Source organism: Rattus norvegicus, chromosome 20, assembly GCF_036323735.1.
Source record: "Rattus norvegicus strain BN/NHsdMcwi chromosome 20, GRCr8, whole genome shotgun sequence".
NCBI classification, from domain to species: Eukaryota; Metazoa; Chordata; class Mammalia; order Rodentia; family Muridae; genus Rattus; species Rattus norvegicus.
In genome coordinates this window covers 19,929,932-19,942,298 of record NC_086038.1, presented here as the reverse complement: position 1 = coordinate 19,942,298, position 12,367 = coordinate 19,929,932, and the positions used below count along the sequence as shown (strand labels likewise).

The window sequence follows — 12,367 nt, the reverse complement described above, 5'->3', positions numbered from 1 at the left end:
AGCAAAGGGTGGCTCTTTAAAACTGGCAACTATCTCATTTTTGTTGAGCGGCACAGATGATCACAGTGTACTATCAATTATATGAACAATCGAAAGTAGACTAAAATAAATATCCTCAGGCTGCAGCCAGAAAGCAACCTGTGGAGAGCTTGATTTAACTTCAGCTTCAAAACAGTAATTTACTCGCTCGCTGTGTGTGAATCCACACCCTAAATCTGAGGTTCTTCCCCATAATTAGAGCTTTGTGCTGAATTCAGGTATATATATGTGTGTGTGTGTGTGTGTGTGTGTGTGTGTGTGTGTGTGTGTGTGTGTGTGTGTGTGTGTATGAAATAAAATATTTCTTTCCAGTTTGATTATTTCATGTCCCTGGGGTTCTTTTTTCTTTCTATATTTCTTTAGGTGATGTGAACACTCTTTGGGATTTGGCAGAGTCAAATGGATAAAAATAAGATGCTACATTTATTTATACTAATTTTAATTCTGACTATTTTAAGTGAAGTTTTAAATGTTTGACTGCATTTAGGTCTTTCATTTGTAGAAAAAAGTTTCTATTCATTTATGTTACGTGAGGGTATGTGCATGTGGGTGTATGTACTGAGAAGGCCAGAAGAGGGCACTAGATCCTCTGAAACTGAAGTTTCAGGCGCTTATGAACTGCCTAACGTGGGTGCTGGGACCTCACCTCTGCTCCTCTGCAAGAGCAATGAGTGGTCTCGGCTGCTGAGCCATCTCTATAGCCCCAGGTCCCTGCAGTTGTGTTAAATAGTTTATTTCCAACATTAGATGATGTTATGGTTTCTGCGTATACATCAATTGCTTCAAGTAACTCCTGAGAATTGGGAGTGTCCACTCCTACCCTTTCCGCTGTTATTTTCTCTTCTGTTCTGTTTGGGTTCCCTTAACCATTTTCCAGAGCTTCATTTGCAACAATTAATTTTTTTGCTTTTCCTCTGAGAATACTCCCATTTTCCCTTATTCTTAAAGACTATTTTTCACCACATATAGAATTTGCAGTTTAAGTTTTTTCTTCCAGCACTTGATAAATGTGTTATTTCTTTTCTGGACTCTGGTTTTAGATGTGAAGTTGGTATTTTTTTTTTATCAGTAATGTGTTATTTTTTTTCTGTCGGCTTTGAAGGATTTTTCTTTTTTGTTCTTAATTTTCAGAAGTTTAATTTTTATGTATTTTGGCATGATTTCCTCAGGTCTGTTCAGTTTAAAGTTTACTTAGTTTCTTGAATTTGTAACATTGTTGCTTGTTTTTTTTTTTTCTTGCCAACTTTGGAAACTCTGTCACTTCACAAATATTTATTTGTTTTAATTATGTGTGTATATGTGTGTGTGTGTGCACATGCATGTGCATGTGTGTGTGCATGTGCAAATGCATGTGTGTGTACATGTGCATGCCTCATTTCTTACAGCTTCACTTCACCTCACCTCCCGATGCTCTGTGGATGTGGAAGTTCAGAGCTCAATTGCATCCTGAAGTTAGGTAGAGGGGAAGCAAGCCAGTGTGCACCAGTCTCACTCTTGCCTCCCGGATTTCTCATGTGGCAATCATGGTGATCCAGTGAGTTTACTCTGACAGTATCTGGAGTACTCACTACATTTACCAGGCTGGGAGTGGACTATCATATCTCTTTCCACTCCTATTGACATCAGGGTCATGGAGTGGAATCAAAGGACTATTGGTCTACTTCATCTGGATACCAGATAGAGTTTAAAATCAATTCCTCTTCAGTGGGTCCAAAGTGAGTCTCTTTTCTTTCAGTGTCTGCCTACAGTGGGGCCAACAAGGTCAAGACTGGTTTCTAATGTTAGGCTCAGATTTCCTGGTCTTCCGGTTTGGGATTAGCAGGCTTCTCCTGGATCATATTTGGTCTGCGCTTGTTGGCATTTTGGGTTTGAAGGCCTCTTCATTGATCTACCTTGGATATTTGTCAGTGGCAAGAAGGAGACCCACGGACTGCAGTCCCATGTTAAAAGTTGTAGCCAGCTTTCGTTACTCCTTTTTTTCTGATCATTTTTATGCTTGCTTGTCCCTGGTGTTCAATATATTTCATTGGGTAAAAGAAAAGGGAGGAAGAGGAGAATGAAGAGGAGGAGGAGGTAGAAGAGAAGGAAGGGGAGGACAAGGAGTAGGAGGTGGAAGAGGAGGAGGAGGAAGAGGAGGAAGAAGAGGAGGAAGAATAAGAATAAGAATGAAGGGATGTGCCTACTCCAACTTAGCAGAACCAGCATTCTGTATTGTAGAAAGATGTGAAATTTGTGCAGATCCTATTCAGCCTTTATTTTTTTATTTTATATCTTTCATATTAACCTAGTCAGGGATTCAGTCAGGTGACACTCCTATCCTGTGGAATCAAAACCTATGGGTCAGGAGCAGACAAGGTTGAAGTCCTCACTCCCCTGTTACGAGAAGGCAAGAAGGGTGCAGAACCTTTGCCTAAGTCACTGAGGCAACCTTCTAAAAGTGTCTCCCGATGATGAATGGTGAGTGAGGATATTTGATCTAAGGACAAGCGTATTTTCTCTGGATTTATATCCACCATTTGGCAGCACCAGGTTTACTCCGAACACACTTGATGATAAATGTCCCTTTTACATTAATTTTTCTATACCTAAAATAGAGGCCTGGTGCAAAGTGATGGCCAATCCATTCCCAGATAGCTCTGGGTAGGGTAATACTGGGTTCCTCATCAATATTACCTTTCAACCCTCCAGGGAAGATTACCTCTGTAGAGGGTTATAAAGATAAATAAATTCAAAAGATCATCAGTGCAGTGATAAATCTCACCACCAATTCATGATTCTGGGATCCTATTCGACTCACCTGGGATAAGGGGAAAAATGACGATAATCATGGATTTATATTGTTCCTGTTCATTTACATAAGAATATCTTCAGTTGAGCCTAATCACTGCTGTCAGTGCATCTTCAAAGACATGGCTAAGCCTGGAAATATTCACACAGGTAGATGAGTCTCCTACGAAAATGGACAGGCTTCACTGACTACCACTGATAAATCCACAGACTAAGCGGATTCTCTGCCTGCATGAGATGTAGCTCAGAGGTGGCCTTTCTCTCTCAGACTGCTGTCCCCAATTTTGCCAGGGACTCTTTCTTGCCACTGCTAAACCCTCTGACATCAGGAGAAGGAATGTAGAGCATTCTAGAAGTAGTTCCTCCCCCAACAAATGACGAATCGAGTATCGCAAGTCTAGAGAAAATGATTGCCCATTTTCTCACATACACATCTGTGGTACAGAACACGTTAGTGATCACAGAGGTCAACTGATGAAGTTCTTTGGTCATGAGACAGAATGTACAGCCCTACCTTTCCAGGGATATCTACCAGTAAGGTCAATGGCTGTGAAGCAGTACACTGTTGGGAGCTCATGTAGAGAATAGAGAACTCAGAACCTTCTAGCAGTTTGTGGTGAGAGGTTCCAATCTAGAACCTTAGACACGTTCCAGTCTGGTCTCATTTGGTTTAGGGGGGACATTTCTAAGTGGGGATTTCCATGTTGAGTGTTTGTGAAGCTTTAGAGCACAGTAGCGACTTACCTGTATGCCTGTCTGAGAGAGAGAACATCAGGAATGTTGTCAGTGAACCTGGAAGGGTTTCTTAGAGGGCTAGGCTGTTATAGGCGACTCTTAAAGCAACAAGGGATAAAAGTGTCTAAAATGAGGACCATAGTTGTGGCAGAGTCTTCAAATGTTAGGTCTCCTCTTGAGAATGCAATTTATGTTGGTCATTGACTTCTTTTTTTTTCTTTTTTCTTTTTTTCAGAGCTGGGGACCGAACCCAGGGCCTTCCGCTTGCCAGGCAAGCGCTCTACCACTGAGCTAAATCCCCAACCCCTGGTCATTGACTTCTTATCACATAGGCATGTGGGCAGCTGGTTGTAGAATTCTCACCATGATCATGGCCATCTCCTTTTATTGAAAGAAGTGAGCCTTTTGTCCCTAGGGCTCCCTTCTCTCCATTCTCTTCTCCTTATATAATGATGGTGACCTTTTGGAGCCTCTGACAGACCAAGAAGACCTCCACAGGTTATCTCATTTACAAGGATACAAGGTGGGCTCCTAGCTTAGGAGTTACTGGCAACTCCTAACTGCTGGGAGACTGAAAGTCCGTCTTCGTTAAGAGTACGATTTCTGGTGGATCGACCACACTCCAGTGGGAGGCAACCCATCCAGACACATACGGGCAGCACTAGTTGAACTCAGCGAGTTAAAGAGGAGAAAAGGGGAATAGGAGGCACCATCTCAGGTAGGTAGAGAAAGAGGGACGGAGCTGGGAGCTGTTAGACAGGTGAATACATTCAAAAGACAGTGAATAATATTCTCAACTAATACAATTGCAGAAACGAGAAAGAAAAATTTCTAGCTTTTTCTTCCGTCCAACTTCTCCTTAACTCTTACTGAGTGCCCAGGAAATGCTAAGTACAGGGTTTCCCTGCATTTGAGCCTTACTACTTAGAGTAAGCACTGTTTTAAGGTGTGGGATTTACTCTCTTATATATAAGGCTGTGCTTTCTTTGGCTTAATGGTAGGGAGGCTCCAAGGCAATGCAACAATTAGCAAACGTGACATCCAGAAGCTTCGGAAGTAAATTCCGCAACCAGTTAGCACCCATGGCTATGTAACCTAAGTGGTTAAACTAAGCTACTCCTGGGGTGGGGAAAGGCAACAGAGGATCCCTTGGAAGCCAGTCCTCCCTAGATTTTAATGCACATTGAGCAGATGAGTTGGTATTTTCTTTCTTTCTTTTCTTTTCTTTTTTTTTTTTTTTTGGTTCTTTTTTTCGGAGCTGGGGACCGAACCCAGGGCCTTGCGCTTCCTAGGCAAGCGCTCTACCACTGAGCTAAATCCCCAACCCCGAGTTGGTATTTTCTTAAAGACTGTTGGTTCAGCTTAACGAAACATTTGTGGATTTCCTACTGCATGCTACGATGAACAGAAATGGAGAAAGCATAATCTTTGTCCTTTGGTAGCTGACAAATGGCCACGATCTGTTTCTATCAAAACTTGATCCTGAGTTTCTCAAACTTGCACCTCAGGTTTGAGGAAGTGTTCTTTCGGCTTGTAGCTCACTCCTGATCACATCATCAACTTGGATCCTTAGTCTTCCTGGACCACAGGACCTATTGGCCTATGCATGGTTCATTGTACATAGATAGCAATGACTAAAGCTTCTCTGTATGAAGGGCTCTGCAAGTGCTCAGGTTATACAGATATGGATCATAAGATCCAGTGCAAATGAGGAGAGTTGGTGGCTTTTGAAAGTCCCAGCAGGCAGCCACCATTCTCAATATTTGCCAACCACTTCTCAAGTGCCCATGGGCAAACAGAATATTGGTCGCATTGTGCATGTCTGTGAAGCGGTATATCACCCAGGCAGCTTTAATACATTGCATTTTGATGCAATCAAGGGAAAATAAACCAGAAATAAAAAGATTATGGTAGATGCATATATTGCTCTAAAGTATGCAATTTGTTCTTACTCATAACAGTGGCAGGATCTCTCTATAGGAAATGAGTGTCCCAGGATACATTAGATGCTAAAGTCACAGTTGAAGAAAGAAAGTTCCACTTGAAGTTCAGAAGCAGAGAAATGGCCAGGGTAGACATGTCTACTGGGTCGTGTTACCTCTTTCCATGTTGGATAAGCTAAATGATGTGCTCATTTGTGAATGGGGTTAATTAATGAGAAGCTAAAAAAAAAATGCAGTATTTTCACAGAGACTCGGAGAAACCATGACCAATCTAGGTGAGGCTTTGGTTCTATCTTTGTGAGGATTACTCCCAGGAGATAGTCCAAGTCATCAGCATCGAATTCTCACTTGGTCAGTGACTCATCTAACAAGAACCTGGTAAAAATTTCTCACCCCATTGGACTGTACCCCTTTGTGGAAGAAAGACCAACGTTCAATAGAATCTTGGAGCACTATCTAGGTCTGTAACTACGCCACCGAGTCTAAGGGGTTTCATATTTAGAACTTAATCTTAGACATCCTAAAAGCAATCTGGTGTTATTAAAGCAGATTCTTGTCAGGTCAAGCTCATTTAGTGACACGGTCACATCCTAGGCTGAGAAGACTCCAGGGCTAAGACCCATATAGCCCTATAGCTGCTACAATTAAATTGCTGGGGTCCCAGAGGACAAGAGCACTGATGATATATTTCCATGAGGTAGGGTAATGTAAATGAAAATGTTTTGCAAACTGTTTTGGGCCATATATATGCCAGGCATTGGACATCACTATTACCTTCTCTGTTTGTTGAGGGACTCATTTACAGGGAACTGACTTCAGCAGCCTCCATAATGTGTTAGGGGCAAGCTGGAAGAAGTTCCTTTTCCCCATTCCTCTGTAGGAACAATATTTGCGAAGTCCCGGATACATGTAAAGTACCAGTGTGGTGGGAATTGTAGCAGCTTATAGGACAGTAATGCCATTCTCTGTGAGTGCATGATCTAGCAAATGTGTATAAAGCTGGGGCCATCTATGTCCAAGAATGGCTATTTGTGTAGAGAACCATTACTGAAGTTCTTGTCCTAAGTTCTTTGAAGTTTTAAGTTAGACTTTTACCTCTTTGTACTTCAGAAGAGCAGAAAATAATCTCTACAATAAGGCTTAGAGTGGCGTTTCTCAACCTGTGGGGCGTGACTCATTTGGGGGTCAAATGACCTTTTCACAGGGGTCGTTTTAGACCATTGGAAAACACAGATGTTTATATCATGATACGCAACAGTAGCAAAATTACAGTTCTGAAGTAGAAACAAAAATAATTTTATGGTGTGTGTGTGTGTGTGGGGTCATCACCTCACGAGGGTGTATTAAAGGGTCACAACATTAGGAAGGTTGGAAACCACTGGCTTAGAGCCTCTCCAGGTAAACTGTCACCTCTGTTTAAGTCTTTGTTGCAATTTGAGAATGTGTTTAGGTACTTAATTTTACCCAGTGAAACTATACTGACCCAACCACCAATGCAAAACAATAAATAATGCATAGATATTTGCTAATTATCACTGTGTGATACTTATAAAGGTATCATTTCTCTCATTCCCCCCAACAATAACATAATGACAAAATGTATCATCTCGCAGATGAGTAGGCTACAGTTTTAGAGAAGATGGAAATCATAGAGGTAGCCAGGAAATCACACACTAGTAACTGAGTGTAGGCAGTGTAGCAGCCACCACAGGAAAGGGATGTCTTGACTAGGAAGCAAACTTAGTTATCTACTGCATGGATGATACCTTGAAACTGAAAGCCACCCTGTGTAGTAGTTGTCCATGGTTTTGATGTCAGTGATACCTGACACTCTCTGTGGACATTTGCAGTTGTCACACCTGTGGGAATGCAGTGGGATCCGGTGGAGAGAGCCTCGGGGTTACTGCTTAAGAGGCTCCATTAAAAAGAAGTCCCTTCCCTAACAGAATGACCTAGACTCGAATCACCATAGAATCTGCACCTCTCTTCCTATGCCAAGACAGTTCTGTTTTAGATCAGGTCCCCCTTGTGGCTAGGGTAGTCACGAAGACACACACCCTAAGAGGTAGCCATGTTTAATCTTCTGTACAGTTGACTGGATTCACAAGTCTCACTTTTTTGATGTGTGTTTGAGGGTATTTTCAGGCAAGTTTAACTGAGGAGGGAAGACCAGGGATGTGAGTTGCAATATCTCACGGGGCGGACAAGTAAAAGAAAGCTCTCCTTCATCCCTCTTTGCTTCCCACCCAGGGATGCTATGTGACCAGCACCACCTTACAACCCTTAAACCAAAAGACATTTTTACGTCCTTCAGTTGTGTCTGATAATTTTATTATAACTATGAAAACAGTGAATGACACAGAGCCTAAGGCAAGCTTAGGAAACACCACTGAACCGTGGTGGTCCCACCGTTATCATTTAAGATGCATTTTAGAAAGCTTCTTTTATTTTTTTCCCCTAGAAAGTAAGAGTTGTATCCTCTTTGGGATACTTTTAATCACATTTGGAACTTGTAGAGTTTGACTGGTTAGGTCATCTCCTCACCGGAACCCTCTCTACTTCTTGCTAATTTAGCCCCATGTCCTCTAGCTTTCTGAACTATAAAACACCACTGAAGTGGTTCTCACATCTGAAGCACTTTCTATCTAATAGGCATATAGCTTTGTCTAGGGTTGGCTAAGATAAATAGCTGTAGCAATTTCAAGGTACTTAAAGTCACATTTCTTGATAATCTCTGAATTTTCAGGGACCATTAGAGATCCCTCTGTGAATCTTCGAATAATGAAAAGTACATTTCGGCAAAGATTTTTTTTTTTAGGTACTCTGCTCTTGCTGCATTGATTTAGAAACACATTTCTAAATCAATTTTTTTCCCCGAGATTTTAACTTGTAATAAAATGAGTCTTGGCTGAAGTGCCCTTTACAATCTAAATGCTTAGGCTTGAGAACCACAGGCCAAATTGAGAATTAATTAACATTTCGAAGCCATGGTGCTGTATTGCTTAATCCTAAATTGTACTTCAAATGGGGATTGATTTCTCCACTATGGCAAAAACAACTGCTCCCTCTACTCGTGCCCTTTCAAATATAACATATATGGCCGGCGTGGATTTGGAGAATAAGATAAAATAACGTGATCATTATATGTTTTTAATGAAGCCATAATCATATCCCATTACAGAATCTGTGTTTCCCAAGTCATCTTTCCTACCTCAAGAAAACATGTATTACAAGATGAGTAAGACGGAAAGCCACCCAATATGGAGTGCATTAGGGTAATTTATGTATTCCTACAATGCATAATAGACATTTATTTCTCAAAATTCTTAAAGCACAGGTAATAATGGAGCCAGTCAGCAATTTGCCACTTGCAATTAGACACCCTCTTCATATTCTCAATATTCAATTTTTTCCTGCTATTTGAGGGAGTAATGATTAATTGATAAAAGTTTAACAAATGCCATAATGGCAGGTGTTCCAAATTACAAAATCTTCCAAGTGATTCTCCCCAAAACTACTTTATGCTAATTTGTACAACGTTAGTCATAACACTTTATGATTTTACTTTTAAAATGGCTTCTCTTTCAGTCACCCTAATTTAATTAAGAATTTTAACTAGTTCCGTGTATCAAGAACACCAGTGAATTTTAAATTTCTGAGTTTGATTACCATAAGAGATTAACAAGAAGTCTCATAAAAAATGCACGGCTGCCAATTAGAGGCATCAACGCTGCGTAAATTAGAATTTGTTAATTGGTTTAGCAAATGTAAATTCAATTTTTTGAAATTTTATGAACTGAAAAATTGATTATATTTTTGTGAGCCTCCAGAAGTACATTATTAATGCTGATATTTGCTATGGCAGTTCCTGAGATATTGCTTGTGTTTCAGACACAAAACCTGTTTCATTTATTTCAAACAGATATGACTATAGACTTCATTTTTCATCCCCACAGGTTACCCCCGCACCTGCCACAGTATTAAATGGATACTGAACCATACATTTTCCTTTCATCTGTCTATGCCCTCAGCAAGACAGACAAAGTGTGCAATTCAGGTACAGTTTGCTGTGTGTGTTTTCACTAATAAGGCACAATGTAATTAATTTCGTTCTCTTAAATGTTCTGTGTTTATGGGGAAAAAATGATAGATTCCTTTTAAAGGATGGGTATGGAAATAGCATTCAGGTATGCAGATTAACACTGCCCGTCTCTGAGAAGTAGACCTAGCTATCTTGCATGTTATAATTATAAAGGGAAAAAAATCTATATTTTAGTATGCACTGTGGAACGGGCAGGACTGTTAGCAATGGAAAATCAGAATCTATTCTTAGCCAAGTCTGCAAGCAGGCTGGTCACGATCTGTCCATCACTCGCTCCCATGCTGGGCTGCTATCAGGGAACGGGAGGGCAGAATTTAGGACAGGCTGGACATATTCTCATGGTGAAATCTTCATCTTGTGAGAGGGAGGGGGCGGCGGTGGGGGTAGAGGTGCACAGCCCTGGATGGCTCGGAGAACCCATCACTTTAAATTTGCTAGATAATTTGACTCATTTGAGAATAGTCATGAACACCCTCCTTTTGCCCCTGAACCTCTCCACCTCCCCCGAGAGCTGTTTTTAAATCTCAGTGTTCTTTAATCTCCCCCGAAGGCTCGAAGGCTCGGAGATCAGCAGATGTACGTGGTTGCTCAAAATCGATGGATACACCGGTTGTCCAAAATTAGTGTAATTCAATTACTGTAGCCATGATTAGCTTCCCAGAGGGACAGCATGGGGTGAGGCCAGGGTGAAGGAAGCTCAAACTTTCTTTTTTTTTCATCAGTAGGGGTGGGGAGGGCTTAACATGTAAAGAGAATACGCTTCCTGAAGTTGGTTCTGCATCTCACCAGCTCTAAGCAGGACCAGAGCCCAGATAACCATACTTGGGAACTAAATTGTGAAAGGGAGGTCCAGGAAGGCTGTGACAAACACCCAGGCTTCAAAGTGCTGTCACCAGAAGCCAGCATCGCTGTAAGGAGCATACAGGATGATTTTTTTTAAACCCCCAATATTTCTTCCTTTCTATATACTTTTCACCAACCTGTAATGCAAGTTTAAAGGAAAAAAAATGGAAACCTCAATTCCCCAAACTAATAAAAATTGTGTTTAGTACATTCGGATCTTAGTGGAATATTATAGTTATTAAGGTAAGGTAGCTTATAAAATACGTGAAAATATACTCCAAGTTTTTAATTCATCTTCTAAATATTTCTTAGGTATCGGGTTCTGAATTCGACCTTTTAGCAGTCAGACCCTCGAATTAAAAACTAAATAAACACTAAAAGTCATTTTACGATCAATGATTGCCCTGAAGAAGTGTAAAGCAGATGGAGGGGTCAGTGTGAGGTGCCGGGGACATTTCTTCGGATACCTCTGTGGGGGACATTAGTGTCCCGCGTGGCTCTGGAAGTGAAGACTCACCTTGTCCTGGTAATGACAAGAACATTCCCAGAGCCGATAACAAGCCTGAGTGCTCGGCGTTCTGAATGGGAACGGCAGATATGAAGGCAGGAAGTGGGCGGGCAGGGCAGGAAGCAGAATAGCTGAGAAGGAAAATGGAGGAGCGCGCTGCTGAAGCCGGAAGCCAAGATATCACAATGCTTTCCCATCCCACCTCTCATGGGCCGAGTCGTGCTCCCAGCATTGCTCCTTCTGGGTGTAAGAAAGAATCCCTTCATGATGGACTTCATGTTTAATAACCAATGATGCCTGGCACCTTGCATCCTATCTGACCGAGTGTAGACCAGCTGCATCCTAAATATGACCAATATAACCAGAATGCTGTTATCTGTGAGCTCTTTGCGGGTGTTTTGTTGACTATCTGAGGAAGGAATGTTCCAGAATAACAGAATATGCGTACAGTGGTTAAAGGAAACTCCTGACTGGTCGAGCTCACTTAGGGTGCTGTTAACCCCTTTCATCACTCATTTAGGTATTTTATGTGGATGAGTGTTTTGCGTGTGTGTGTGTGTGTGTGTGTGTGTGTGTGTGTGTGTGTGTACCACATGTGTGTCCGGTGGTTATAGAGGAGGGTACTGGATCCCCTAGAACTGGTTTCAAGCTGTTGTGATCTGCTACGTCAGCGCTGAGAAGCAAACCTGGGTCCTCTGCAGGGGCAGGAAGTGCTCTTAACTGAATCATCTTTTCTGCATTCGTCCAAACGTGGGTTTTTTTTTGGGGGGGGGGAGAAGTTCATACATGTGTGCACTGTATTTCGATCCGATCCACCCACTGTACCCTCTATCCATCTCCTCAGAGAGCCCTCATTATCATGTCTCCCTCCAACCTCTTGTATTTTCCCCACTCTCAGATTTGCTGGGAACATTCTCAGTCTTCAGAGGACTCTAATTATCTACTTTCCAGTTGAAATTTTCCAGGCAAAATGATTGCACTCGAAGTCATAATATATTAGGCTCTTCTGGAGGAAAACAGTGTCTGTGTTCCCCACAGCATGGCGGGGTGGTTGACTAATAAACACTTATATGTTGTCTCAAAGATGACAAGGGTCAACTATTACAGTGTATTATTATCATCTCATTCTCTTTTTCCTGAGCTGGAGTGAGCCTTGGGTTATGGCTGGCTCGCCCATTGACTTATGCATGTTCTCTTTACTGGAGGAGTCAAATTCCAACCTAGCATGATCAAAATGTTTATAAGGCTCATTGTGGGTCTGGACTCCCCTCATGCGCAGTGCAGTTTAGAGCAAACACTAAGGCTTGGATTTGAACCTCCTGGTATCTGGCGCTGACCAGCTTCACTTCCGTCATGGTTCGTGTACTCGGGACCTTGTTTCTGTATTCTGTGGACAGCTTGGCCACTTAC

The 12,367-nt window shown here is 41.7% G+C and overlaps 2 long non-coding RNA genes across 5 annotated transcripts in view; one reads left to right on the top strand and one right to left on the bottom strand.

Annotated features, from left to right (window-relative positions):
• LOC102546397 (uncharacterized) overlaps positions 1-3,426 on the bottom strand; it is a 24,855-nt gene extending 21,429 nt beyond the window's left edge. For both annotated transcript variants that reach the window (XR_005497610.2, XR_362172.5), the window contains exon 1: positions 3,341-3,426. This is a non-coding gene — a long non-coding RNA (uncharacterized LOC102546397). The remainder of the gene's footprint in view (positions 1-3,340) is intronic.
• On the top strand, positions 3,406-12,367 carry LOC102546320 (uncharacterized). Of its 3 annotated transcripts, none has more exons than XR_005497612.2 (4): positions 3,412-5,964; positions 9,461-9,561; positions 10,157-10,231; positions 10,396-12,367. It is a non-coding gene; the product is annotated as an uncharacterized LOC102546320 (long non-coding RNA). The 3 variants fall into 3 exon arrangements; XR_597384.4 differs by having other exon boundaries at positions 3,418-4,279; XR_010060797.1 differs by having other exon boundaries at positions 3,406-8,779; positions 10,157-12,367.